The sequence below is a fragment of the Passer domesticus genome, chromosome 8 (assembly GCF_036417665.1).
Source record: "Passer domesticus isolate bPasDom1 chromosome 8, bPasDom1.hap1, whole genome shotgun sequence".
NCBI lineage: Eukaryota > Metazoa > Chordata > Aves > Passeriformes > Passeridae > Passer > Passer domesticus.
The window spans coordinates 32,682,731-32,706,322 of record NC_087481.1 but is presented as its reverse complement, the minus strand read 5'-3'; the positions used below and the strand labels follow the sequence as shown (position 1 = coordinate 32,706,322).

General features: G+C 38.4%; 1 long non-coding RNA gene across 2 annotated transcripts; it reads right to left on the bottom strand.

Moving 5' to 3' along the window:
- Positions 1-269: 269 nt before the first annotated feature.
- On the bottom strand, positions 270-23,526 carry LOC135306392 (uncharacterized). Of its 2 annotated transcripts, none has more exons than XR_010367207.1 (3): positions 23,208-23,526; positions 14,292-14,480; positions 270-1,277 (listed from the first exon to the last, which is right to left on the bottom strand). It is a non-coding gene; the product is annotated as an uncharacterized LOC135306392 (long non-coding RNA). The 2 variants fall into 2 exon arrangements; XR_010367208.1 differs by lacking the exon at positions 270-1,277 and adding an exon at positions 10,392-10,505.
- Positions 23,527-23,592: the final 66 nt, after the last annotated feature.

The window sequence follows — 23,592 nt, the reverse complement described above, 5'->3', positions numbered from 1 at the left end:
TATTTCTAACCTGTTTCCAGCAGCTTCCCAGGGCCACTGAATATTGTGTATAGCTCATCTGTGCTTAGTGTTAGGGGTGCTGCTGAGCATTCAGGTAGTGCTTCACATTTTCAATGAATAACAATCTTAATGTTTATTATCATTCCAAAATCACCCTTTTGGGGTATTTTTCTCTTTGAAATGTAAAGAAATGGAAGCAAGAAAATGAAATATTCTATCAAACAAGCAATTAAAAAAACAGAATTTGGGGCTGCTCAATCTTTTTATTTTCCCTGTTTTCCTTCAAGCAATGGATTTTTTAAAATAATGTAAAAAAACCTAAAAATCCATCATTGCACACTGAACAGTTGCTGACTTTGGGGGACACTTGACAACAGTTTCACAGATGGAGAAATAATTGAAGGGCTTCTATGATGTTCTGAATAATGATTTTCCACCTGGACCTAGTGATGGTTTTATTGCCTCGTGTCCATGAGGGATATTATCTTCAGTGACATTTTTTCTGGTTACTCCCTTCAAGAGTGACATTTAGAAGGAGGTAAATGTTCATTAGATGGAAGCTGTAATTCTGATGTGCTTAAGTATGTACATATCTCCTGAGAGCACTGGACTTTGTTTTTTGAGGAGGCTGATGAGGTACTGAGCAAATTCAATGAACATCTTACCACTGTCTCTTAATGCTTCAATAATAATTTCCTTTCATATGCTTTTCCTTTAGAATTTGGCTTTTAATACTCATTGTGGCAAGAAGCACTTTTTTAAAAACTGGAGGTGATAACAAAATTCACATGTAAATTGGGAGGGCATGAGGAAGCATTTGTTACTTTGAATTAACAGACCTAGTGAGGTTAAGGATTTTGGCAATATGGTTTATGTTATCATTCCAACCACAGTTCTCCTCAGATGTATATGGAATCTAACCTGGGGGAGACAAGCTCAATTTGAAGGATAATTAATTTGTAATTTTACTTTAGCTCTGAGTCTTCCATGTGCAAACCATGACATTTAAGGAAACACGAAACAATGGGTCAAGTCGGGTGCAAAGAGCATTGTTAATATTCTGGAGAATGGTGGAGATTCTTTGGTGTCAGAGTTATTTTGTGACTCTTACAAAGGAGGCCCAGTTCCAGCAGGTTTCACTGCATCTTGTGTCCTGTGGTGGACAGGCTGGCATCTTCCTCTCCAAGGAAGCCTGAGGCGTTCAGCTCTTCACAGCTCCTTCTGCCTGCTGATGTCTGGAGTTTCAATGCCAAGCAGGGTGGTTGGGATTCAGCTTTCTGGAAGGAGGGCAACCAATATTTCTAAACAGCAGAAGTGATCATCCCTTTAAACCCCTCTAGCTGATGCTTACAGCCTTAGCTGTACATTTTCTCTTAACCTGCACCTGAAAGCTTAGTTGCTTAATAAAAGAAGAGATCTTAATTAATTAGAGGAAAAGCTCTTACTAGCTGGAACAGCTTTTAAAGCAGCAATAATAACAGCATTTATCTGCCAGGAAAACTAGAGGTGAATAAGTTCCTATAGCCAAATGAATTAAAAATAAAAAGGATAATGAAGTAGGTTTAGCCACATTTGCAAAAGTGTATGGAGCATAGGTTCACTGAAAGCCATGTCCTTGTCTAGATTTATACTGCCAGAAGATTTGCTGGTATTATCAGTGTCTCCATGAACACACTTTTTCACCTCATTTGCAGTTCTTATCCTTGATGTTCTTATCCTTGCAGTTCTTATCATTGATGGTATTTTTATTTTCAAAAAAAGCATTGCTGCTTTGTAGTGGGAGAGTATACACTTTAAAAAATGTTTCAGAGAAACTCATGATTCCCACTCACCACTCAGGCAAGGTTGAAATATTTGAACTGCTATCTACTTTTTGAGTAAAATATGTATTTCTTTGGTTTCCTGGGCACAGTGATAAAAGCATTCCAAGTTTTTTATAGCTTATGCAGGCAGAGAGTGTTCCTTCTGAAAACCATATTTAGCTGAAAAAGGGGAGAGAGAATTAATCCACAATCAAAGACCACTTTCAGAGTGTGGGCTTATTTCAATAATGCTTTTTTATATTCAGTTTTCATTTACATTTAGAATTAGCTTCTGCCCACCCCTACTTATTGTCATAAAAATAATTGGTGACTTGTGAAAAATGAAGTATTTTACCCTGTAAGCCTTACAAGCAAATACTTTTTACTGGAAGAAGCTCATCTTTGTCCCTGATGGAAAACATTTTCCTCCACTGTTCTGTGTAGCTAGGAGCATTCCTTTTAACAGGTAACAAAGCATCATGCCAGAGTCCAAAACCTGCCTTAGGACAATGTAAATATTCCTTTTTAAAGAAGAAAGAAAGAAAAGCAGACATTGGCAGGTATTTAGAATACATCAAATGCCCCAAAGCATAAATTTGCAACTCAGGAAAAATTAGTGTCCTGTATTATAAAAACATTGATGTGAATTTTTAATATCCTAAGGTTCAGGGATGTTCAATTCCAGAATTGTGGTTCAGCCCATCAAAAATAAATGAATCATCTAGAAATTGTGATGACAGATTCATGCTCAGAATATTTATACCACGATTGTGATTGATACATGAGTTTAGACAGTTCAGTTTGTAGATTTGCCAGTGCTATTTCTGTGACACCAGTTTGGTGTTTGTGTTCATTATTACAGAGCATGAGGTGTATTCCTGAGTACACAGTGACCTCCTGTTAGCATCTGTATCTGAGAAATTTGCTATGGATTATTATCTCTTTTTTCAACACCTTTTATTCTCCATTGGGGTAGGTCTTTCAAAATGTTGTGCGGGAAGCATGTCCTCAGCTAAGAGTGAAAAAATAACTTGCAGAGCACATAACTTGTGTGTGTTAAAAAGAGCCCAAATAATTTTGGATGTGTTTAATGAAGTAGCCAGCTGATGTCATTGCAGGCAGCAGAGCAGTCCCACCTGGCGTGCTGCCACAGCTCCAAACTTTCTCAGTCAAAGCTGCCATGAGTGTACACACTGATAGACATGGAATTACGTGCTCTGGATGAAATCCTGCTTCTGCTGAAGTCAGTGGCAGATTTACCATTGATTTTTCTGGAAAGCAGTAACCTTGTTTCATACACCCAGCCTGTTTTATGTCTGAATCTCCTGAATTACATTATGCTAATGTTTTCACTTTGCACATACTAAAAATGGCACCTTGTATTTGTAGTCTTTCAATAAATATCAGGTTAGGTCAGCTTGTACACTACAGGTCCTGCAAATTCAGCAGAGAATTTGCCAGGTCAACAGACTTGTACTGACTTGGGCAGTAGCGCCTATAAAAATTTGTGGTCTGTTTATGCCTGAATCCTACTTCCATTGATGTTCAAGCTAGAACAAGCTCAAATTTTGTTCACCACCACTACCAGGACCACTTAGAGGCATTCACTTCATCCACTTACAAATGGATTCAAAGCTTGTCCAAGTTGAAAAGGAATTGAATTGTAGCTGCATGATTCCAGGCTGAGTTGGAAGATTAAGTGTCTCAACCAAGGGTTGAAGGTCAGTGAGTTTGTCAACACTTCAGCTTTTCATTGTTGCCCATGTTGATTTATATCAGTCAAGCCTTGATCTAAATTATTCCTCCATTCTTTGGAAAAAGGCTCCTGTCCTGGAAGTAGTCCTACCTGTACCTGTAATAGTCCCAGAGTAATTTCGTGGTCTTCTCTGGATTTATATCCTGGATGAGCCAACAGGAATGAGTTCCTTAGGTATGATAGGCACAACAGGCAATAAAAGCTGTATACAGGGAGACACACAAAAAAGTCTACAGTTTTATGAAACAGCTTCAGGAGCAGTATTTGTCTAACCCAGAGAAATGAATTGAAGGCTGTCAGGAGCACAGAAAGACGTTTGCAGTGGCAGCAAAACAGAAAGACAAACAATCCAACTATGGCTTTTGATCTATCAAAAGAAAAGTCTCATGAAGAGCAGATGAACAAAGCATATTTTGTGCTTCCTTTCCTTTTAGCACTGAAAAGCAAGGAAGATTTATGGATGCCTGACAGGTATTTTCTTTATGATGAAATGCACCAAGAAATACTTTAATACCGGTTTAATGAAAACACTACTGGTTTTCTTTATTTTACAGTTTGGCCTGTGTTTGCCTTTTGTTCAAGTTTCCAGCATAACTTTTTTGTTTAGGGGTGATGGGTTTGACGATTTGTTCCCCACCCTGAGAAGTTAGATCTACATGAATCGAGGTGTACATTAATTGTAACATTAAAAAAATCAATAGTTAAACTAAAATGGGATGTCAGTGTGTAATGGTATTGAGTAAATACACTAAGCAGGGAAGCTGTCCTCTTTTTGGATGCCACTTATGTCTGGTAACTTAATGAGCATTTCTTACAAAATGCTATAGAGTGCTATGGATAAATAAAAAGTATAACTGACTTAGCTCTTAAGTTCAGTTGTGATATCAGTGGTGATCTGTGAGCAGCATTTTATTCAAAATGAACACTGACTGAAAAAAAAACGCAGTCTATAATGTAAAAATATTAATGCCTAAGCTGGCAGAAAGTCTGGAATTATTGCTACCTCAGTTCATTATATTTTTAGATAAAGTGCTGATCATATTTACTTCAAAGAGGTTATTTGTTACTGTCCTTAACAGCCCTGGCCTACGTTAGGTTAAAAAAAAAAAAAAAAAAGAGAGAGGAAAAAACCAAAAAACAAACCTGAAAAAAACAACAAATCAACAAAAAGACCCGACCAAAAAAGCCTCAGAACCAATCTTTCTAAAAAGGAGCTTTTCCAAAATAGGAGTTGCTGTAAAAAAAATTAAATATACTAAAGTGTCTCATATGTTATAGTTTGAATTATTTTGGACTTAGTTAAGGGAAACATAATTAAAAGAGAAACTTTCTGAACACACCACCTCATTTATTCTATTAAAAATGATTACTTATCTTCATCTAAATCAACTTTACTTCATTTATAAATAATCAGGGTTATGATGTGCTGAAAAGAACAAGAAAAATGTCAAGTTTGGCATCCCAATTCATTTAATTCATTCAAATGAAGAACTACAAAGGCCTCTTTTGAGCTGTAGAAGACAAATACTGTAAAGATAAAAGCAGAAATAACAATCCTGAAGTATTGCTAGGTAAATGAGGCTAGGCTGAGCAATGGTCTTTGTTTCCTCAGTTTGCCACAAACTTTTAGTATTGTTTAAGCTGAGAATATTGGGCATTGTTTTCTCACTTCTGCAGAGATGTACGTCTAAATTTATCCTGGACAAGGGCTTGAGCAGTGCACTCTGAGGTGCACTCCCAGCTATTGGGGTGTGGAAGAAAATATTTTAGGTATCATTAGTAAAATATTATTTTAATTGTGCTTATTTCACCTTTATCTCATTCAATTTTTATTTCCTTTTTTATGTATGTTTTCATAATGAGAATAATATGTTAGTAAAGTAGCACATGTACATTATTTAAAAATGTAAATGTATGGGAGGCATATTCAAACAAGTTTACTGATAGCAGTGTGAGATCAAAAACTATTGATCTGGAGTGCAATTATCCACATGACAGGTCCACCCCAGATATGGTTTGTGATCATACAATTGTCTGGTGGTATTGATCATGCATGGTTGCATGCAGAACGGGTGCAAATGGAATTAAATCAGACTCAGTGCTTGCAGTTTATGGAAAGGCTCCTGTCCATTTTTAGAAGATAAGGCTAAAGATGTTAGAGAGGTGATAGGAAGGTTAGAATGCAACTCAGAAAAACGAAACAGAACTGTTCTAGGAAAAATAATCCAAATAATCAACAATGACACAAGAAATCTGTAAACCAGATGTGCAGATAGAGAGTTATTAGATGGGGTGGGGGGGGAATGATTGAAATTTGAAACAAAACAGCACAAATGGTCAGAAGGATTTTGAGTAGTACTGTCGATACATGCATTATGGAATAGGAATTAATCATTTATGTTGCCTTGGCTCCAGTATGGCTCTGTCTGGAAAATTGCATTTTTCCTAGGGTATTGCTGTATCAGAAACCTATGAACCCCAAAATGGAAGGAGTTTAAGACCAGTAAACTACTATGGGAAAGATCACAATTATGACAATATGTATAGAAATTCAAAGATTTATTAAAACGCACCTGTCTTGCAAAAGAAAGGAGGAGAAGCAGACAAAGGAGAATAGTGTGAGGTGATACGGCTTAAAACATTGAGCGGCTCAGTGAAGAGCAGAAGAAATGAGAGAAGTGTTAAGCAAAGAAAAGTAATGATGGCTTCTATATAAAATTTTTAATAACAACAGGATGGTCAGTTGCTGAAATTTTCATGACATCCCTTGTGCTACGTGTTTTCCAAGAACATGAAAAGGTGTTTCACAGTTTAATGTTTCAAAGATGGACAAGAGCTGAAATAGCACAGGTCTCTGAGATAACAGGGAGTCTGTCTTGGCACTAGATTAATTTATATTTTTGGTTGTGGTGTTCTGGAAGGAAATATATGAGACATAAACACTGAAGTTTAGATGATGGCTCCATGTCATGCAAGGATGACAGAAGCACTCAGTCCATTCCTATGGGTGTGCAGGCACACTGGGATGGTGGATTGTGGCAATCTGTGGGGACTGAGACTGCCTGGAAATGCTTCTGCCTAGTGAGGTTGTTATCCAGGGGCTTGCTATGAATAAGACAAAGCACCTGTGTAATTGTTTGATAGGATCAGCACAATTATTTTTGCATAGGGAATTGTTTTCCAGATCAGATTCAAGGTTGCTTTTTATTAAAGTCAATGATTTGTCTTTCCTTGTCCTCGAGAAATTAACTTTTTTAAAAGAGCAGTTAAGTGCTGATGTATTTTTCAGCATGAAGTACAATTGATTTAAAATATAAAATGAGCAACCCTAAGTGAAGCATTTTTATGAAATGATGTAATCCTTTTCTACTGCATTTAAGTCATGCTATTTCTGTTATTGCACAACTCTCCACAGAGCTGCCCAAGAACAGTTATAATATGGTTTGAAGGTCTTGTGGCTTTTGTAATGTACTAGACAAATGTAGACATCAATCAAACCTAATTTGCTTCTGCCAGCAACTTCTTATCCCTCTGAATAAAAAACTGCCACAAACACACCACAAAACGAATCAGCTTAGCTTCTGCAGTTCTTGTGTCAACCCACTAAAATTGCTCACCAAAGTATGTCTCACAGAAGTGTTACTCTCATGCTGATCCCAAGGTGCTGGTTGTCTTCTATCATTAAGTTGCACATGTTGCCTGTGTCTTAACTGGCTTAAAAGACTTTTTGTGACATAAAATGACAAGACTCCCACTGACACCGTTCTAAACTCAGAATGCAGATGGCTAACCACAGGAAATTTAAGCACTAAAAAACTTCCTGCTGCAGGCATGATCAGGCACTGGAATAGGTTGCCCAAGGAGGTTGTAGAGTCTCCCCCCCAGAGTTATTCAGAACTGGAGTGGACTCAGTCCTGAGCAGCCTGCAATGGAAGACCTTGCTTTAAGGGAGGGAGGTTGGCCTGGATGATTTCCACAGTTCCCTGCCAGACTCAGACCTTCTGTGATTCTGTGCAGAAGCCAAGTATTTCCAGCAAGCAAATGTTCTGTTGTACCAGTTGTGGTATTTCTAGTTTCTGTGTGATCTCTGGTCTTTTACATCTCTCTCACGTAAATCATGTGCTTAGTGCTACCTGAAAACCTGGCTTTGTGTTGAAAATGGTGAATTTCTGTATTCACTTTAGATTACTTCTAGCAGCTAAGCAATGGTCAGAAGACAATCGTGTTATATACACAGAGCTTTCTTATTATTGACTGTGCAGCAGATAAACATTAGTAAAGAACATCCTTCAGGGATATTTTGGATGAAAGAACCATGCAAAGACAAAGTGATATAATAAAGTGCTGACCTTCCTTTCACTGTGTTAAAGACTCTTGTGTGTGTTTCAGGATCTCAGAAAGAGTAAGAACATGAGAGCTGACAGTTGTATTTAAATAAATTGAGTAATAATGCATGCATTTTATATAATGCAATTAAAAAACAGCTTCAGAAATTTTTCTTCTTGCAGTAGATGGAAAAAAAATGCAGAATGGCAATACTAGGAATAATTTGCCTAGGAGGACATGCTTACATTGAATTCCCACTGCAAGTCTTCACGCAGGATTCAAATGCTTTCTTTGCCAGTGCTCTTGAGGCAATTTCCCAAGCCCACAAGCCATTCCAAAGGAAATCCTTTTGGTATAACCCACATGCCCTCAGACTGGATGCATAAAGGAGGTTTCCAGAATTTCAACGTGACATGCCAAAGTCCACACTGGCACAATTAAACTGCCTGGAATTGTGTTTACTTAGAAGAGAATGAAAGCTCTCATGAATTTCAAAGTTTTGTAAGTTCTTGAGATCCTTAGATTCCTTGCAGATTTTAGATATATCCTCCATTATGGCCACAAAAGAACTCATGCCCATACTCTTGCCTGTTTATAGCTAACCGCCCCACTCTGCAGATGCAGGAGGTATCGCACTTATCCTTTTCTGATTTACAGAGCAATATTTTGAGGACCTATTCGCTTCAAAGGGTATTGAATGTGTCAGAGTGTGAATCTTGTGCTTTGATTTTTAAAAAGTGAAAGCTGGATAGAGTGGAAAACCATAAATCATTGTTTACTAAGGGTCAAGTTGGCAGAACTGAATTGTTCAGTTGTACATATGGCTGGAAGCTGCTGGTGTGCCAGTCAGGAAGGAGGCATTGACTGGCCAACTGTTATTTGAATTAGGTATTAGACATCCCTGTTTTTTCTAGCACAGATGTCATGGAGACACACAAAAAAAGATGAGCGCCCTGTAGGGAGAGGGGGAAATGTACACACCCAGAAGCTTTATTTGTCCTACTGCATGTGAAATGAATTGCCTAATGTATCTCTCTTCATTCTGAGAAGGAACAGTACTCCCATTCTGCAGCCTAGAAGTTTAGGACAGCTGCATGAGGTCCCCTCATCACACTTCATTGGCTATGTGCTTCAAAGCAGGAGAGTAAAACCCAGTCTCCAGAGTCCCAGATTACTGTAGGAACCACTTAATGAACTTCAGGCTAGTGTCTCAGTTGCATGGTAATTCTGTCCAGCTCTACTCAAGTCCCATCCTTTGGGTGGTTTTCCATATAACTCTAGCAATGTTTCAGTGGTATTGTTCAGATATCAGCTGATAGACACCTCAAGAACATTGTTGAAAATTGCCTTTCAGGAAAATAGTTGTATTTATAAATGGGGACTATTAATTCTTTCTAAAGGATGAGTTTGTCCACTTAACCTATTGCTAGTGCACTTTGAATATTTCAGTGTCTGCTGTAGACATGTGAGTTAGTTAATGGCAAGGTCAGTCAGCACTTATTACCATTAAAAACTCATTTAGACCTGCTGATCCCCTTGATGGTGCTTTGGTTCTCATGGCACACTGGGTTTTATACTCCTCTTCAGTGTTTGGAACCAAGGGTGTTTCACTGCTCCTTTTGAAAACTGGTAACAGCACTCAAAGGATGAGTTATGTGTCATGGTGCACGTAGATCATTGCTGCTATGTCTGAACTGCTCTTGAACCTCACCCCATATTCCTGTACTCTTTTAACTCTTTCCAAGTCTCTGGAAGGGCAGAAGAGCTGTGAAATGGAAGGGTTTTGATGTGGCTGCCACACAGCTTTCTTGGCTTATTGCCCAGCTTCCAGAGTAACCTTCAGATGCCCTGCATATCATTCCTGGTGGTCAAGTAACAAGAAGCCAAGGTTCAAGTATAGAGAGGGAATCTGGTCTGCCTTGTGCTGTCAGCAGACAGTAGGGGTACAGGCTGTAGAAAGGTATAGCCACAGTATTTCCTGTCTGTTTAGGTTTGTGGGGTTTTTCCCTGCTGTATTTTTTTTTTTTTTTTTTTTTTGAAAAGCTGTTTGCTAAGACTGACAGAGAGATATAATGATGAGACATATTTGTAAACTCTTCTGGGTTAATCAAGCATGCAAGTTACCATGAGGGCAATATGGACTGTTCCAATTCATACCTATTCAGCTGATCTCTGTGGCTTGGAAATGTTTGAAAATGTGGTTTTAATTGTGCAAATTCTGCAAATGACAACATTCATCCACAGTTTCTGTGAACCTGAAAAGTTATGCTTTCTATCTTGTTACCAGAAGTTTCTTTGTGCATTCCCAAGAGAAAGGCATAGTTAATATAGGATATCTGTTTGCTGCTGAGCTGACCTTACTTGGCATTACAAATCAATAAATCACAGACAGACATTTCTGTGTCACCTTTCTGAGGATATGAATTCTCCTACTTGGGAGAGCATTTCTATTTTAGAGCAGTGTAACTTACACAGGCATGTAAATGCCACAGTCAACACCACAGTACCTCTTCCTGAAGAACCCGTAGTGGTACAGGCACTAATACCTGCTGTTTCTGGCTAGTTCACTTGTCTCTTCTGCATTCAGGTACATGAGGTCTGCTTGGTTTTAGCTTGATTTTCTGATTCCATTAGAAAAGTAAGGTTATAATTTCACATTGTGTGAAATATTTAAGCTTGCATCTGCTGCTGTTTATTAATAATAGCATAGTGACATAATTAGCTTTAGGAATATAGGTGTGTGTCTTTTTTTGTTTATTGACAGAATGCCATACATGATTATTAATGAAAACAATAATAAAAATCTTCATTCTGTTTCCAGCAGAGTGGAAGGGTCCTGGTTTTGCCATTTTCATCTGCCATGTGAAAGATAAATAAAAAGATCTAGAGTCTAAACCTAAATTAGTTTATTAGAGGGAAACCCAGTAATGTGTACCTTATGTACATTTTTAGCTGTGTATTTTTAAATCTATTTTTTAATCTTCTTTTTTTCCCTCTCATTTCTCTGAATGTCCAAATCAGTGTTTGGATTCTGTGGAAGCACCTGTATATTGTACAAAATCAAACTCAAATTATAGCTGTCATATCATTCTCATTAGTCTGTGTTCCAAAACAATTCGATGAACTAATAGAGATGCAGACAGCTGAAATTGATAAAGGTTTAATCTGGATGATTTTTGAATTGCTTTCCTGGCAAACAAGACTGAAATAAGCCAAGACTTATTTCTTCCATATGAATGAGTGTGATACTCCCTGAAGGATGGTTTTGGTTTTGAGCAGTTCTATTCCTGATTTATATGTCATTCTCCAGAAACAAAGGATGGGCCAAAATTGGCAATTGCCTTGTTTTAAACTGTCATGTTTCTCTAGCCTTGCTCAGCTGACAGCAGCAGCTGTCTTGCCAGAATCTCCAGGTTTAATAATTAGAGGAGTCACTTAAGATTCCTGGTCTAGGAAAAGGTGTCCCTGCCCATGGTGGGGTGTTGGAACAAGATAATCTTTAAGGTCCCTTCAAACTAAAATTATTCTCTGATTCCTGCATGCATTCTGAAGTAGTATTTGCTGAGTGCTGCCTAAATAGGTATCTTCATCTGCTTAGGTGTGTTTCTATTTTTAATTCCTAAGGAAGTGATTATCTGCTTTTCAGAAATATCTGACCTTAAGCTGGGTTGATGTGGTTGATGTGTGACTGAGATGCACAGATGGGTATCTATCATAGAATTACAGCTTTCAAATGCAAGGACAAGATCTGCTTTCAGAATCAATTGATCACTGAGGTTTGTACTCCTTTGGGGTTTCTCTGGAAGGTTATATTGGTATCACAAAAATGCAGAATGCCTTTGGTGCAAATGACACCCGATTCAGACTGCTGCAATATATGGGCAGAAAGTTTCATGCCTTATTCCATACAACCACTGGATTCTTCTCAATGAATTAAACAGAGGAATTGCTAAGTTTTAATAGGTTCTTTAAAATGTAAATTTGAAAATCCTCATACTATTTGTTGTGTCCTAAAAGGCATTCTTGTTGACTCTGAACCTCCTTTAACTCCTTAAATCTAACCTGCCCTTCATACTGGCAAAAGGGGTCAGTTCAAAATTCTCTGCTTTTATCAGTCCAGCTGTGGAAGATTGAATTAACAACACAAGCCTAACAGAGCTTCTTGAACTGCAAAAACTAAGCCAAATACAGGTTTTATCAATTTGTTTTGGAAAATGGAAACGCTAATTATTTATGGAGTTGTGCAGTATTTCATGACATGCATTTTCATTTCTGGCAGATCACATAATTTTATTATGGGGGATGGGATCTGCAAATGCAGGGTACGTATCTAAGCCCCTTCACACCAAACAGCTTGGATGGTTGATAAGAATTAACTTCAATTTTTTTCTTTTCTGATCCCTCTTCTTATAAGTTTTTATGAATTATAGATATGTTCATACATGTGCACAAGTGTAAGAGAGTGCATATTTGCTTGAAGCTTTTTCATTATGACTTTCATTGAAATGACCTCTATGATCTAGAGTCTTGAAGGGAGTAAAACAGATCAAACTTTCTGTACATATATTGGAACAATGAGGTCTTTAATGTCTTTACTGCTTCACAGTGGTGCCTCTTTTGTCCAGATAAAAAGCTTCAAACAACATGGAAAAATAACTTGTTCTGAAAGTTACTGGTTTTAATTTTTATACTTTTTTTTTTTTTAAATCTCAGATATTCTAACCACCATTAAACCATGTTCCTAAGCACCACATGTACACACCTTTTAAATAGCTCCCAAGTGTGGATAGATAGAAGGTAGGAGACTAGAGGTAGTGGTGAAAGTAATCTCACCCCTAAAGAGTTACAGCTGTGCCAATTATTAAGCATTGAGAACAAGCCTGCCCTTAATAGGCCACAGCTGGATCCAATTAAGACGGGTATTATAAAAGAGCAGGTTGGCTGGTCGAGAGGGGAGATGGAGTTTGTTGGCTGTGCAGAGAAGGTGGAGTCAGTGCTGTGAGGAGCTGCGCCTGAGAAACCACCGAGAAGGTACGGAACCTTGGCGATAGAAGTGGCAACACCCAAGCACTTCCCTGGGCGGCCTGTTTCAATGCTTAGTAACCCATTGGCTGAAGAGATTTCTCTTAATACCCCACCTAAGCTTCCTCTCGTGCAGCCTGAGGCCATTTCATGTCATCACTTGTAGCAGATTGAAGCCCCCATAATCCAAGGGGAAATGGTCAGCATTCTGCTGCCCATCCTTGTCTCCCAATTTAGGAAGCTGAGTACCTGTGCAACAACTGGCCTTACTGTGAAGGACTGAGGCAAAGAACACATTAAGTACTTCAGCCTTACCTATTGTTTGTCACTGTGTTTCCCCATGAATCCAGCATAGGATGAAGATTTTCCTTTTCCATCCCCATGCTGGATTCATGTGAAAACATAGAGTCATTTTGTCTGTCTCTTATGGCAGTAGCTGAATTAAGTTTAGCTGGCCTAGAGATTTCCAGTGCTCTGCTGAACCGTATAGGAACAATTCCACACAACTGTATTTTTCCTTGGTAAAAATCATAGATGGCATGTTTTAAATGACTGTCTCCTTTCTTCCATTTATATTAAGTGTGACCTACCTTAACTTATGCAGTATCTTGTCCCAAGGTAAAACCAAACAAAATAAAAAGAGCAAGAATGTTATCTTTCTAAAGGTCATGTCTCTTATGATTAATGTGCTGTTTTGAACAAAAATATCACTTAGCAATTATAATGTGAGTGCAACCACCACATTTTTAAGAGAAAACCAGCATGCTTGTATATTTATTTAGAGTTATGCTAGCCAAAGCCATTTGGAGAATGAATGTTTCCCACTGGCATCCACACTTTATTTACAAATCAAACCGAAAAAATTGTAAAGGCTGTGAGTTCGTTTGTATTTTTACATCCCAACCTGTGATTTTAACCTGACATTTCCCATCTGCCTTAGATGAGTGGCTTGCTAGCTTTTATTCCATTGCTGAAAACATGGTTAATAATGTGGAAGGTGAAAGGGGAATGCTCACAGAATAAGAATGAAGGCAGAAGGAGCTTTGTGTCTTTGGTGATTGTAATTACTTTCTTTTTTTATTATTTCCCCCCCCCTCTTGTACAGCCTGAAAGGTCTGCATGGACTGTCCTGAAATGCCAACTGGCTGTCAATGTCATCCATCAAGGGTGGAGCAAGGACTCACTGTGACCCTCAACCTCCTAACACTGAAGTAAGCATTGGTTAGAAGGCAAGATGCTTAAGGCCAGCATGGAATCTATGGTTTTACTTCATATTTATTTTGCAGCTGCTTTATTTGCACTTTGCCATATACTGATGACATAAATTAACCTGCTTGCTCTCTTTAGAGAGCCTGAACTGGCTGTACTGATCAGAGTGGTGTTACCTGGCACAACAGCAAACTGCATCCATGTCAGTGCTCCTGATATCGGCAGTCAAAGGAGCACAGGCTTGGAACTCAGGCAGATGGCTCTGTCCCTGCCTCTGGGTGACCTTAGGGAAATTCTTTCTTGCCTCTCTGCTCCAGAGTCCTTTCTTCTACCTAAAGAAATCCAGTGTACCTGCAGCTGGATAGCTGCAACAAAGATACAACACATCACTTGGGACCTGTGATTTAAAACCAGGTTTTCTTATTCTGTACTAATTTCACTGACTATCACAAATCTCTATTTTTTTAGTCATATATTTAAAAATCAGAAGAAGGAGACTGGGGCTGGAAGGATTAATATGTTTCCTTTGATACTAGAATTCTAGTATTTTGGACTGTGCACTGCATTTCTTGTCTCAAAGACTGCATATAAAATGCTATTTGCTGACTTCTCATCTGTATAATTAAAGCAAGCTCTATTATCAGAAGGATTCTTATGAGGCTTAGCTGCTCTCCTACATATTCACTGTTTTACACCCATTAAAAATTATCTTCTAACTTTCCCTTCTAGAGTAAATATATAGAAAAGTTAGAGAAATTGTCAATTTATAGAGGAAAAAATTAGGGAAAAATAGGGTACATTTGATTTATGTTTTTCCAAAATCTGTAGTTATCTAAAGAGCTATAAATTTTCTAACTTGTTTGATCTGTGAATGCAACCAAACATTTCTAATCTCTATCAGATGATGTAAAGCTATGCTTTTTCCCTCTGCACTCTTTTGAACACATCATGGTAATGGTCTCCTTCCTCACAACCCTTAGCAAAGAAACATGAGGGGGCCTGGCCACATACATCCAACTGCAGATTTAATTTTGAGATTGCTTTCTTATCTTAGTGAGGAATTGCATCCTCCATTTGTAGTGGCCATTAAATATTGCACAGCTCTCTGTGAGAAGCCTGCAGCCCATGTTGCTAAACAAAGTGCCTCTGCACAACTTCAGTGTAAGAGGCACAGCTCTGCCTCTGCCTGCCACTGCCTTTCTGAGGCACAGCCACTGCAGGAAGTACTGAACTTGTCAGTAGCACTTCTAACACGTGCAAAGTAAACAGCCAAAAACTGGTAATGCAGTCTGCTTTCATGTTAAAGCAGGATGAACAAGGTTTCTCCTATTTTGAAAACTGATCTTCCACAATAATCTGTTTATTGCCAAATGCAGAGTATTTTTATGCTGCTTTCTCAATGGGGAAGGCCCAGGATGGGTTTTAAAGTAATCAGGAATACAAGAAGACTTCAATGGCACCAAGTATGCTGGATAAGCTGGAGCTTAGCAAATGGTAGAGAAGGCAAATGGCACATGGCACACTCTCCTATGCTCTGAGCAGAAAAGGACCTCAGCTGGACCCAGTGATTGCTGAGATTTCAGCCCAGCAGCTCTGGTGGCCTGGACAATCTTTTCTATATCATTAAGAAGAAACTCTCCAAATAGAAAGATTTGTTATTATGTAAATGTGAATATTTGGGTTGATTAAAAGAAATGAGAAAAAACTTTTCCTGATGCTCTTTCATAGTTTGTTTCAGAGGTAGTTGAAGCTGCCTGTAGCCTTTCTGAACTCTGCCTGTGCCACTTTGCTGAAAGGTGGCTGCATTGTTTGTTTGATAAGACTCCTCTAAGTGCCAAAGTAGAAGAAGCTTTCAGATGTGAGCATAATTCAATTTCTGCATGGAAAGTGCCTTGACTCTTTTTAAACTCTGCTTTAACTTCCTCAGACTGAAATTCCAGGTAGTGGTAGAAAATGCAGCTTCATATTCTCTGTCTTGTCCTCTTACCAGCTTTGTCTGATATTGTACTGGCCTGTGAGGAAAAATGGAAGGAACTGGATTTTAGCCTAAACATCTGAGAGATACAGCAAGCTTTAAATATTTTAAAAGTTTCTGCAAGGAGGAAGAGGAACAAACTGTTCTCTTCAAGTTGTGAGGAAAAATGTAATATGCTTAAACTGGAACAAAAGCAGTTTTAGGAGGAGCTTTGTAGAAAGAATGCTCCAGTGGCAAAGATAATTAAGGACTAGAATAGATTACGTATAGAGGCTGGGGAAGCTGGAGGTTTTTAGAGTGGTTACAGAACCATCTGTCAGAAATGCTTTAGTTGATTTGGGGCAGGTGGATGCACCAGCTGATCCATTTGGGTCTTTCTTACTTCCCCCTAGGATTTAGCAGTAACAACCTAAAGAAAGGGGAAGGACTACACCAAGCATCCACAGCAGGGTGACTTTCATATTCCAGTGTTGAAAATACAGCTGTAATAACAAATTTTGTCACAGGCTATGCAGCTCTAGTCAAGCAGGACAAGTATTCTCTGCCACCTTCCCATCAGGCACTTGCTGATTGCTGGATCGTTTGCTCTAAAGTAATAAGGGATTTTTTTGGAGTATTTGTTGGAGAGATGTGTGTGGGTTTGATTTACATTGAAACATTGTCAGTTTGAAAAGGATTGCCATTATGCACATTTGTATTAAGTTAAGGAATGGCATAGAAATTCTCATCTCGGATCATATGGTTTCCTTTGCTTTATATTTTGTGACCTTTGAGTAATAAAATTACCTGATGGCATAGAGGGTTAATCTAGTTTGCTCTTCCTATAATCAGCAAACTATTTTTAACTGGAGGTGAAAGGGTTAGTTAGTGTGTAATATCTGCATAAGTCACACAGTGTTAATTTAAAAAGTTAATTTATTTCATTTCACTAGAAAATATTCTGCCTCCAGGAATTATCCTTTTGTGAAAAATGTTCTGACTGTTTTCTATTGTCTATTAACATGATGCTTTGAGGATATTTTCTATAGGAATGCTCAGACTTAGAGCTGTGCCCACCTGCACTGATATAACTAGAAAAGCAAATTGCATTATCCTCTCAGCAAGCATTTTAGTTCTTTATTGTTTTAACCTGAGTTCTTGTAAATCAGCCAGAGCAATCAGTTTTAATGACTCCTCTAAGAGAAAAACAAACAACAATGGAAAAGCTCTGCTTTTTAAGTTTAATCCAGAAAAAAAAACCAGAAGCACTGCATTTTCCCCTCATCAAAACCCCTGATAAATAACCAATTCTCCTTGCTTGCCCTGTGCTGGAGGTTGTGAGATTCCTGAGCATATGAACAGTAAAGCTGAGAAGTTGTTTTTCAGTGTTTGCTGTGAGCAGCAGTAATTCAGCAATCTGCTCAAAGGACGGCACCAACAGTAGGGCACAACATGGCCGTGGTCCAAAATAATCTGATTCTGGTCATTGCATATTTAGTGATCCCCAAATAAGTTTGCATCAATTAAGGGCTCGGTTTGTTTTCACTGAAACCCAGTGCATGACTTCTCAGCTTAATTCAGCTGAGCCTTCCCTTCTGCCAGCCATCCCTATAAAAATGTATTTCTCTGAGATGCTTTGGTTTTCTAAAGGAGAGAAAATTTGGAAAACCTTTAAGGACTGAGTATAAAACCAAGATGACTAACTGACTTTCTGATTGCCAGTCTGCTCCTTCCAATTGTGGGGAATTCCCTCAACAGTAGTGTTGCGAGCCCTAAAAAGGAATGGCCAAGCCAATGAATTGTTTCTATGTGCTAGCAATCTCTCTCTTCTCAGCAGACAGAATGTCTTGATTCGTGAATTTTTAAGATTATAAATTATAACCATAGAATCATAAAATAGTTGCAATTCGAAGGAATAACTGGAGGTAATCATCCAAGTCTTATAGGGGTTCTAAAAGTAATGGGTTATAGTAACTGTATTCTAAATCTGGTAGCTTATTTAATTGTTAGATGATTGTAAGACAATATTTTTGACATTTAAGGCCAGGAGCCCTGTTGTAGGGTGAGGAGGGAAAAGTACATTAAAATGACATCCTAAAAGCTGGAAATAAGAGGAGAGGAGAATGAGAAAGGACATGATTTAAGGACATTATTCCACCTGAGAAGTAATAAGGTACAGGGAAAATGGACTTATTCTTTCCAACCATACCAGTTCCTCTAATAATATAGTACCTACTGTGAGCAGTGGTTCCCTGTCCTGAGAGCACTGGTGTTACAACACTACTGCCTCAAAGACAGGGTTTTTAACCTTGCACTCTAACAGTGATTTCCTTGTTGAACAGCCTTATTCAGTAATAGCAGTGTGCGCTGTTGTTACAGAAACAAGCTTGAGGCCCATTTCCTTTCAGACTTCACTCTCCCTGCTTCCTAAGCCTTCTCTCCTGCCACAATACTCCAGGCAAGTCTCCATCTCTAGAGGGGCAGCATTTCTGCAGGTGGTGTTAATGTGTGCATGTGTTAATTGTTAAGCTGTCATCTGCCTGATGACCAAAGCCTGCCTGCCTTGCTCTCAGTGGTGGCAGTGTCTCGAATCTCTTACCTGTTCAAGTCTGGATCTTTACAAAACCTGGAGGAACAGCAGTGGCTGGGCAGCAGTGATAAGAGGTGAATGAAAGGGCTCTCTTTCCAGAGGACATCTTACTAAACATTTTTTAAGAAAAGCATTTCCTCCTAAACATTTAATGTCTGCACTCAATCACAGTTGTTATATGAAATCTGTATTCTTTGCCAATAAAATGTTTTCTATAAATCCAGAACAAATCCACTGGAGGTGGACCAAAGCAAATTCCAATGCTATAAATCAAGATCAGACAGGTTATGGAGGATAATAATTTTTTTTTTCCTAAATTGCTGTTTAATTAAGATATGCAGATGCCAAAGCAGGTCTCTGTGGCAATATAAGAAAATTTTAAATACTAATAATTAGCTGTTTGGTGAAGTTTCCTTCCTATCATACATCTCTGCATGAGCCTGCTATTTATTAGCAAGGAATAAAACACCTGTACACAAAAAAAAAATAGTGGGTACTTCTGTATCTGTAGTGTATTTGTAATTAACATATATATATATGGAGTGTTACTGTTTTAATTAAAATCATCACAAATGAAATTATTTAGAAATTAAAAGAAGAACCTCTGAGATAAAAGGAAATGTGGGAAAATGTACAGAAAAATGTACTTATATTGAAGAGTTCTTTTCCTTATCATGGTTCTCAATACATTTTTTATTTATTCATATGTTTTGTTCTTCAGAAAGGAAATGTCGGTGAGATGAGAGACTGTTTGGAAAGGAAGGGACACTTTTGTGCCCTTTGAGCTACTGAAAATGCTGTTGGGAGAGCAGCTCCCAGATCCAAGGGAGCCCAGCAAGGGAAGCATCATGGCACAGTGCAGACTGGTGGAAGATACAGGGACAGACAACCTGACAAAAGTGCAACGTGTCAGAGACACTTCTCTGGTGCATAGAGGGAACTGTGGAATCTGCTGAAACCCAGAAAATGACTGAATCAGAACTAAGCCAAGCCTAAGAGGATTTATTGACCAAAACCACAGTAAGATCTTAATTTTCTAATTAAGAAATTTCTAATTTCTTATTTCTAATGCTCTTGTGCTTATTGATCGGTTTTCATTTTTAAGGTTTGCCTTCAGTTTGTACTTAGAAAATAACTCATGTTTTCTCCTGAGACCCTTCTGCATATTTCTAGAGGGTTCAGGATGATTTCATGGTTAGATTTGGACTTTCACTGGGTCTTGTTGTGCACTGTTCTGTGGAAGTACTTTGTCAGTTCTTCCAATAACTCTTTCACCCTCCACAAAGCAGCAAGCAGACTTGGCATCTGCTGTGTGCACAGCAGCAACTCCTGCTGAAGTGGTGAGTACAGTTCTAGTGAAATTATGCAAGGAGTGCTGCTGAATTAAGATATTAATTGTCTGTTTTCTCCACTGATTGGTAGTCAGATTTTGCTCTCCTTATGTAATGCTTGGAATTACCATATTTTCTTAGTATGATTGAATTGTGGATGAGGTACTTTTCACACCATTCAAGGTAGAACCAGTATACTATTTCATACTGGTTCAAAAGCCTGGGTTTTCTATAAAGAGTTCCATGAATTACCCAGTTTTTGATATCTTTATATTCTTAAATGGGCACCTGGGAAATTTTCTATGCCTTGAATGGCCAGTGAAACCTCAAAAAGTTCATGTAAAAGCAGTAGTTATTTCAGATGAGCAAGAAATTCTAACCTACCTCAATAAAAGCTACTGGCCAAATACCATAATTACAGCAAAGGTAAGTAACTAGTTGTCAGTCATCTCCAGTTTCTGGTTGGCTTCATCATTAGAAGATAGGAACCTACTCTGTTCAACTGCTTTATTTTAGGAGTGCTTGATCAGCAAAACTGCATAGTAAAATGCAAGTGCAAATTATTGACGGGATTGAAAAGAAAATTTGATTTCAATAAATGTTTTTATTTTTGCTGTGCTGGAGCCCATTTAGATTCAGTTTATACTCTGCTTCCTTCCTTTTACTTTCGTGACTACGAACAGCATCTGTGTCAAAATCCACATCATAGAACTAGGCCTGTGGAGACACTTTCTGACATGTTCCCCTGGATATGTGTAAAAAGAGGAGAGTCTCCACAGCATAACTTGAGATCAGCTAGACAGCTTCCCACTATTAAAGCTGTCATGCCACTATCCATAAAGGGATCCAGGGTTTCCCTCAGACCTCGTCTTTTTGAAAACTTCCCTCATTGTTCCACTGGATGTTCCCTGTTTGAATGGCCTCAGGATAAAAGATGCTTCCAGATGACACTCTGAACTTCTGTTTTTCTACTATGAACTTCTATTATTCTACATGTAAAGACATTTAAAAAATCCTAGCTCTAGCATATCCATAATGTCTTTCTATAGGCAAACTACTTACAATTGAGAAGATACTTGGTTTTTTGCAGTGAGATCAGCATTATGTAATATCACTAGATGTCTTACCTGGCCTGTAAAATGTATGTAATTTAACATAAAATATGGGATATAGCAGAACAAACAGAAATGTTTAAATGGAAACAAAAAGTTTGTCATCATCAAGCCTAGCAAATAGAATTGTTTATTCAGTGTGGTGAATTATTTGGACTGAATATTGTTCATGAACATTTAATTAGACTGACAGTTTAGGTGTTGATGTTCTGCAAATCCACAGCTTGAACTAAGAGGAAAGCACACCCAGAGTGGCCTCATTGGTGTGAATACACCCACAGAAACTATGTGCTTACTGTCTCTGCTGTCTCACATAGTAGCTACTGTTTGAGATGTGAAAGGTTGATACATTTAAATGGAAAAATCTTTCTTGTGAGAACTGTCTAACCTGGTCCTCAGGAGGACTAGCAAAGACTAGAAGGCTACTCAGCATGAGCTTGAGGTTGATTATGACACATATTGGCATTCTGTCTAAAAGCATGTTTGAAGTGAAACATTTTAACTGCAGTAGACTGAAATCTGTCATTGTTACCTGAGCACATGTAACAGTCTCTAGGCAGCCTTTAGAGCAAAATGGTTTGGTTGCAGAAGGCATGGTTTCCTGAAAGCCAGGTTTTTCACTGGAAAAGACTGGCCAGTCCAAACAGTACTGGAAAGTACAATCCAGCCTCTCTTGAATTGCTAAGTAGTAGTTCACATTTAAGCAACAGTTCATGAATAGAAAATTATTTACTGGTTTTCTTTTTCGTTCAGTCTGTCTTGAATTAGCTATTCCACAGTCAGAAGTGGGGGGTGCGTGGTAGTCACAACTGGGATGCCCTGGAAAAAGTACTTTTCTCCTCTGAGATAGTCTTGATTTAGGTATGGTGCTTACTTGCGGTGTTCCCTGTACTAGGGATTTGAGGGCCTGGATATGAGGGATATGAGAACCATCAGACCCAGGGAATGTCTATAGAATCTGCACTGTTAAACCCTGTTAGAAACATGGATGTAGAGCTCTGTTAGGTGGGCATGACTGAACCTGGTGGTGGCATCTGCAGCATAAAACAAATAATGGATGTTGGCATCAAGATGGCATCCTTGATACCAAGAAGGGAGCATCTCACAGAGCACACATGTGGCTTGTTCTCACTGACTGAGTAGATGGGAGTTTTGGTTGCATGTAATATGGATGGATTTGTTAGCCTGGGTCAATATATAATTGGTAGTATTTCAAGCAAGATCACTTGTTTAATAGACCAGATCTCTTATCCAGACTGTGCAACCAGAGAAGAATTATGGCTTTCCATTAGTAGGGGAAAATATAAATATTTTGCACATAGGTGTAAGAATTTTTAGGAGAAAAGGAATCAGAAAACTTGAGATAAGAATTTTTCACTTTCTGTTAATATGACAAAACCATGATCGATTGCTATTTATATTCACCTTGCTATTTATAAAGCAAATATTTTTTCATATTTTTATTCCTCCCTACAAATCACCTGCAGCAGTTGTTAATTGTGAAGCAACTCAGAATGTTAATAATTACAGCAGAGAGAGAGATAAATTCACAGGCCCTAATGCCAGCTCAAAACAGTGAATGCTTTAAATATATCTTAGGTTTACATTTATTCAGACATTATAGATTATGGGGAAAATACAAGACCAAAGAGGTACCTTAGGAATATGCTACTCTGTGGAGGAAATATGTTACATCAGATGTGTCAGACTGCTACTATGAAGTCATATGATTTTTGTTTCCATTGCTGGTTTTTAATTTTACTATTGTAAAAGAGGATGGTACAGCTAATCAGAGGTGTTCAAAACCTATTTTACCTCAACAAAGAATAAGTTTCTAACCCCGTCCCCTATACATAAAGAAATAACTATCTTCCCTTAACACCAGCTTTCTGTAACTTTCTCTTTTTGTTGTTTTTTCAATTCTATGAAATAGAGGGACTAATGTATGGACCCAGTGCTCATTCCAGTGATGTGGTAGGTAGGACCTGTCTTTGAGTGTGTGAATAGACAGGGAAAACTAATAACTGTGGAAGAGGCAGGAAAAGGGAATCTGTTGGGCTGTGTCAGGAGCTGGGTGTCTGTATCCCTAAGATTGAAAAGCTTACCAAGAGCTCATTGCAGTCTGATGATTTTAACAATTATCCACTCTTCTTCTTGAGGTATTTCTGTGGTAGTGTGGCTCTACTATCTAAGAGCAGAGTTCCTCTAAATCTAAATACATTTGCATTTTTCAAGATTCGCCTCCTCTACGTTTCTCTGCCCTGAGCCAGGAATTCAATACAGCTGTGACTTCACAGCCTGGCAGCAGCACTTTGCTGTCCTGTACAACCACCACGTGTCTGTCTTGTCCTTTTGACACTATCAAGGAATCCTTTCAAGAGCTCAGCCCTGTGTGTATGTGACCATGTTCCAAACTAGGTCCTAATCTCCTGCCACCTTCCCTCTTATCTGTTCCAACATGGCTGAAAGATTACTCTGTTCAGCCCAGCT